Source organism: Bufo gargarizans, chromosome 1 (assembly GCF_014858855.1).
Source record: "Bufo gargarizans isolate SCDJY-AF-19 chromosome 1, ASM1485885v1, whole genome shotgun sequence".
Lineage (NCBI taxonomy): Eukaryota > Metazoa > Chordata > Amphibia > Anura > Bufonidae > Bufo > Bufo gargarizans.
In genome coordinates, this window is record NC_058080.1 from 107,359,259 (window position 1) to 107,366,308 (window position 7,050).

A 7,050-nucleotide genomic window follows, 5' to 3' on the forward strand; every position below is an offset into this window, starting at 1 on the left:
GTATGGTTGACCAGCGCGATACAGAAGCGCTGGGCGCGCTGATCAGTGTCAGTATGTCAGGAGGGCAGAGCAAATATATATATGGATAGTACATATATTAATTTCTAGAAATATATAGAAGACAACAGGGAGGGAAAAAGGATTAACCCCGCTGCTCTTTGCTGTGTACATGGATATGCCTTAGTGACGTTCATTTAGAGAGCGCTGCTAAGCGGCTTTTCAGTCCAAGTTTTCTCATATACATGTAAAAGTTCTCTAAACTAAGTGTATTAGAAAAATGTTTCCTATCACTCTCCCTACACATTAGAATGGCAGAATGAAATCTGCAGTAAATTCCCACAAAGCTTTATTACTGAAAATCTTGCCTCTCCATCCATGGTTTAAGGTGGATTTCTATGTTTAGGTTTTTTATGCAGCTTTTGAAGCCAAAGTCAAAAACAGATCACAAGTGGAAAAAAGACTGAGTCTTCAATCAACTTCTGGCTTTGGATTCAAAACCGGTTACTGTGACTATGGCTGAGAAGAAAATTAGACATCCTAACAGTTAACATTAACAAGGGGGGGTATAGCTCAGTGGTAGAGCATTTGACTGCAGATCAAGAGGTCCCCGGTTCAAATCCGGGTGCCCCCTTCAGTTCTTTTATATTGCTAACATTTTTATTATATGATGATAATGTCTGTAAAACACTGTGGAATATGTCAGTGCTATATAAGTGAGTACATTGAATAAATATTATGCAGAGTAACTCAACACAAAAATCAGCACATTCAAGCCAAGCTGTTTGTTGCCTGCGCTATGGCTACTGTCAGTACTTCTGATTATCGAAACCTGCTTGGTTCTGCCACACCTTGCCTGAGCAACAATGTCTCAATGTTAAATTGTGAATTGTTTGCTATTTAGCATTTGACCCAGACTGATGCCTGTCCTAACCTATATCTTAGCTTAGGGTTCCATTGTGATTTATTGTGCATGTACAGATAATCTCATTTTAAAAATATACTATATTCCTATGAAATATGTACATGTGATGTCAATGTTGTCATATGTCCCCAATGTCACAATTGCAAAAAATCCATGCAAAGCTTTGCATTTTGTACAATAATTGCATATAATCAATTGAATACTTCAACTCTATTTACTACTAACGCACACATCATATTGTATATCAGTGCTAATGTATTGCATGAACTCTGTTAGTCTTGACCTTCTGTAAAAATAAAAAAATAAAAACATTATTCTTACATTTTTTAATCTGGTTCTTCATTTTGGCACAATACCATCTCCAAATGATTAGTTTATTAGATTTTACTCAGGCAGCCGATTATGTGGCAAATAAATGTACGATTTTTTAGTGAGGGAAACGGCAATACCTTTGGGGCACCAAACAGCTCATTTACATAATAGTAAAGCATGATATCACAGTAATGGAACTTTGGATTGGGAAGGGGATAGAAGCATTTTATTCTGGTGAGCAAAAACTAAAAATCTAACAGTGATCTGTGTTTAATATGGAGGTCTGTGATGACAGACTCCCTTTAAAATCATGCGAACATGCCCCTAGGGTATGACCACACAGCTCATGGGTGATGCATTCATGCTGTGGTTAGAAGTTCTTGGGGAAGTAGGTTTCTGAGACAGACATGGCACTTACCAAATTGTCATGACTGTACCTGTTGCACATATTGACCACACCTAAAACATGCCCGTCCACTTGCGGCTGCTGACCGCATTCACTATACAGTTGATCAGGTTCTTGCAGTGTACGTTTAACATACCTTATCACATGTATCACTATTTGTAGTGAAATGAGAATGCTAAAGAACCACAAAAATGTACAACCCACACAGCTCAAGCAACAGTCAGTAAATGACTGCAGTCGACAGCTTGTTTTCCCTATCACACATACAACCACGCCATGTGGCTGTACCCTAAGACTTTACCCACAGTTAAGCCTTAATGGGGCTGCCCGGCCTTGGAGCTGACAACCACTGGGGCTGTAGCCTGTGCCCCTAAAACTGTCCGCTTTTTCATCACTGCTCCATTTCCAGATACTTCTGGTCACTGCAAAATAGAAAGTTATAGAAAAAATGTTGCAGGTAAGTCGCAGTCACACATGATTTGCATTATGATCTTGTGCAACTTACAACCTGTGTTGGATTTTTTTTTACTTTCAGGTTTTTGTGGCATGCTGATTGTCATTTTGTGACCCTATTGATGCCCAAGACTAATCAGGATGAATTTTACGGGCTCATTCAGATGAGCGATATACACATCCGTGTGCTGTCCAAGTATAGAACTGACACACCGAATACTAACATACAGCAGTCAATAGGCCAATTCTTAAGTAAAATTTTGTAATCGACCATCGTTCATTCAAATCAAAATCAAGGCATGCAATATTTAGGTTCGTCTAATTTTCAAGTTATCCTCGGTCATTTAAGTGGGTCTGTGAAACTCCATATGCAGCAGAATTTTTCTGGCAGAAAGCCAGTATTAAAGCTAAAACCTAGAGGAAAAGGAAAACTCAGGGGATCAAATTGTAATAAAGAATGGATTATTACACCTCAATGGGGAAGGTGCAGCTGTTTTGGCAGATAAGATGGCTAGAAGGTTGGAGGAGTGTTTAAACTAGCGACTGGGGGGGAGGGTAATTACATTATAGGAGGGGAAGATAGTGCAGATAGATACCTGGGCAAGGTAATTGAACTGGGGAGGAATGGAAGGAGGGACTAGAACAGTTCAGAAGGAAAGGTGTAGGGTAAAAAATATACATAAACCTCTTAAATGTATGTATACTAATGCCAGAAGCCTGACTAATAAAACTGGGGGACTGGAATTAGTGATGTGTGAGGAGGACTATGACATAGTGGGAATAACTGACATATGTCTGGATGATACCTATGACTGGGCAGTTAGTATACAAGGTTACAGTCTGTTTAGAAAGGATTGCCAAAACCGAAGAGGGGGAGGGGCCTGCTTTTATGTAAAGTCCTGTCTAAAGCCCACAGTCCGAGAAGATATAAGTGAGGGACATGAACATGTGGAGTCACTGTGGGTAGAGATACATGGAGGCAAAAATAATAATAAATTACTAATAGGAGTTTACTATAAACCACCTAATATATCAGAATCCACAGAAAATCTACTACTAAACGAGATAGATGTGGTCGCAAATCGTGAGGTTGTTATTATGGAGGACTTCAACTACCCAGATATAGACTGGGAAACTCAAACCTGTAGATTTCATAAAGGAAACAGGTTCTTGGCAATAACCAAAGACAATTACCTTTCCCAACTGGTTCAGGACCTGACTAGAGGAATGGCCACACTGGACTTAGTATTAACCAATAGACCTGACAGAGCAACAGATGTGCAGGTTGGGGGACACCTGGCAAATAGTGACCATAAAGTAATAACCTTCCAATTATCATTCAAAAGAGTGTTTCTTCAGGGAGAAACACAAATAACAAGCTTCTAAAAAGCAAAATTTAGCCAACTAAGAGAGGCCTTAGGCCTAACTAACTGGGACAAAGTCCTCAAAAATAAAAATACAGCCACAAAATGGGAAATTTTAAAAAGCATTCTAAACTCTAATTGTTAGAGGTACATACCTTATGGGAATGAATGCGTGAGAAAAAAGAAAAAAAAATATGTGGATCAATAGAAATGTAAAGATTAAAGTTAGCAAGGAAGCATTGAAAAGTTATAAGAAAAAATATATACACTCACCTAAAGAATTATTAGGAACACCTGTTCAATTTCTCATTAATGCGATTATCTAGTCAACCAATCACATGGCAGTTGCGTCAATGCATGTAGGGTTGTGGTCCTGGTCAAGACAATCTCCTGAACTCCAAACTGAATGTCAGAATGGGAAAGAAAGGTGATTTAAGCAATTTTGAGCGTGGCATGGTTGTTGGTGCCAGACGGGCCGGTCTGAGTATTTCACAATCTGCTCAGTTACTGGGATTTTCACGCACAACCATTTCTAGGGTTTACAAAGAATGGTGTGAAAAGGAAAAAACATCCAGTATGCGGCAGTCCTGTGGGGCGAAAATGCCTTGTTGATACTAGAGGTCAGAGGAGAATGGGCCGACTGATTCAAGCTGATAGAAGAGCAACGTTGACTGAAATAACCACTCGTTACAACCGAGGTATGCAGCAAAGCATTTGTGAAGCCACAACATGCACAACCTTGAGGCGGATGGGCTACAACAGCAGAAGACCCCACCGGGTACCAATCATCTCCACTACAAATAGGAAAAAGAGGCTACAATTTGCACGAGCTCACCAAAATTGGACTGTTGAAGACTGGAAAAATGTTGCCTGGTCTGATGAGTCTCGATTTCTGTTGAGACATTCAAATGGTAGAGTCCAAATTTGGCGTAAACAGAATGAGAACATGTATCCATCATGCCTTGTTACCACTGTGCAGGCTGGTGGTGGTGGTGTAATGGTGTGGGGGATATTTTCTGGGCACACTTTAGGCCCCTTAGTGCCAATTGGCCATCGTTTAAATGCCACGGGCTACCTGAGCATTGTTTCTGACCATGTCCATCCTTTCATGACCACCATGTACCCATCCTCTGATGGCTACTTCCAGCAGGATAATGCACCATGTCACAAAGTCGAATCATTTCAAATTGGTTTCTTGAACATGACAATGAGTTCACTGTACTAAAATGGCCCCCACAGTCACCAGATCTCAACCCAATAGAGCATCTTTGGGATGTGGTGGAACGGGAGCTTCGTGCCCTGGATGTGCATCCCTCAAATCTCCATCAACTGCAAGATGCTATCCTATCAATATAGGCCAACATTTCTAAAGAATGCTATCAGCACCTTGTTGAATCAATGCCACGTAGAATTAAGGCAGTTCTGAAGGCAAAAGGGGGTCTAACACCGTATTAGTATGGTGTTCCTATTAATTCTTTAGGTGAGTGTATATGTAAAAGACAAAAAAAAGCAGCCAAACTAGAGACAGAGAAATTCATTGCCAAAGAGAGTAAAACTAAGGCCTCTTTCACAGGGGTGTCACGTGTGAGGGCAGGACAAGATGCGGGTGCGTTGCGGGAAAATGAGCGTTTTAATGCCTTTCGCACACGCGTGAGAAAAATCTGCATGTTTAGTACCCAGACCCAGTGGCGCAACTACAGGGGGGTCAAGACAACCAGCCCAAATTTTTTTTTTTATCCTTGAGGGCCGCACCGCCGATCACCACAGGCAGCGCAGCCCTGGATGTAATTGTGGGCATTTGCGTCGGCGGAGGTGGTGGTGGGGAGCCGGGCAGTAGGAAATGAGGAAGCGCTCATCTCCATATCTAATCCATCTGTATCGCTGTCCTAAGGACAGCGATACAGATTCCTGTGCTGCGGCAGAGCAGGGGAGGGAGAGGTGTGTCCCTCCCCTATTCTTCTGATAGGCCGCAGGCACTAATGCCTGCAGCCTATCAGAGGCCGGCTCAGGCGGCGCGATGACGTCATCATCGGGCCGCCTGAGCCGGGCAGCACACAGCAGGGACACAGGCCGGAAGAGGCCTGCATCGCATCGCTGCTGATGAAGGTAAGTATCAGAGTATTTCTTTTTTTGTTTGTTTTTTGGAGGGGGGAGCTGGCACTATGGGGGCACTAAAGGGGAGAACGGCACTATAGGGCATCTGGTGGTACTTTTTTGGGTGGCACTTCTTACTGGCACATTATGGGGGGTGCACCATGGGGGAGAGGAGCACTATGGGGGCTCTAAAAGGGCTCTAAAGGGGCTCTTAAACATAGACCACTGTGAAAAGTGGAGAGGATCATAAAATGTTACAGTTGCTATGAAAATGTTGCAGTTGCCATGACTTGTGACTTTTTATGCCACAAAAGTCACATATCTGATTTCATAAATGACCCCCCTGTCTTTCCTCCCAAATAGCCAGTGCTTAATGCATGGTTGATCAGCGCGATACAGAAGCGCTGGGCGCGCTGATCAGTGTCAGTATGTCAGGAGGGCAGAGCAAATATATATATGGATAGTACATATGTTAATTTCTAGAAATATAGTCTTGACCTTCTGTAAAAAAAAAAAAAACATTATTCTTAAATTTTTTAATCTGGTTCTTCATTTTGGCACAATACTATCTCCAAATGATTAGTTTATTCGATTTTACTCAGGCAGCCGATTATGTGGCAAATATATGTACGATTTTTCAGTGAGGGAAACGGCAATGCCTTTGGGGCACCAAACAGCTCATTTACATAATAGTAAAGCATAATATCACAGGAATGGAACTTTGGATTGGGAAGGGGATAGAAGCATTTTATTCTGGTGAGCAAAAACTAAAAATCTAACAGTGATCTGTGTTTAATATGGAGGTCTGTGATGACAGACTCCCTTTAAAATCATGCGAACATGCCCCTAGGGTATGACCACACAGCTCATGGGTGATGCAGTCATGCTGTGGTTAGAAGTTCCTGCAGAAGTAGGTAGGGGGGTATAGCTCAGTGGTAGAGCATTTGACTGCAGATCAAGAGGTCCCTGGTTCAAATCCGGGTGCCCCCTTCAGTTCTTTTTTTATTGCTAACATAATTTTTATTATATGATGATAATGTCTGTCAAACACTGTGGAATATGTCAGTGCTATATAAGTGAGTACATTGAAAAAATATTATGCAGAGTAATGCCTGCAGCCTATCAGAGGCCGGCTCAGGCGGCGCAATGACGTCATCATCGCGCCGCCTGAGCCGGGCAGCACACAGCAGGGACACAGGCCGGAATAGGCGTTCATCGCATCGCTGCTGATGAAGGTAAATATCAGTGTATTTATTTATTTTTTTTTGTTTTTTTGGAGGGGGGGAGCTGGCACTATGGGGGCACTAAAGGGGAGAACGGCACTATGGGGCATCTGGTGGTACTTTTTTGGGTGGCACTTCTTACTGGCACATTATGGGGGGGGCACCATGGGGGAGAGGAGCACTATGGGGGCTCTAAAGGGGCTTATTATTTTTTTTTTTTTACACAGTATGGGGGGTACTATAGTGGAGAACGGCACTATGGGGCATCTGGTGGCA

The 7,050-nt window shown here is 42.3% G+C and overlaps 2 non-coding genes across 2 annotated transcripts; both read left to right on the forward strand.

Annotated features, from left to right (window-relative positions):
- The first annotated feature begins 559 nt into the window (after positions 1-559).
- On the forward strand, positions 560-631 carry TRNAC-GCA. The gene has a single exon. It is a non-coding gene; the product is annotated as a tRNA-Cys (tRNA).
- Positions 632-6,469: 5,838 nt separating this feature from the next.
- Positions 6,470-6,541, forward strand: TRNAC-GCA. The gene has a single exon. It is a non-coding gene; the product is annotated as a tRNA-Cys (tRNA).
- Positions 6,542-7,050: the final 509 nt, after the last annotated feature.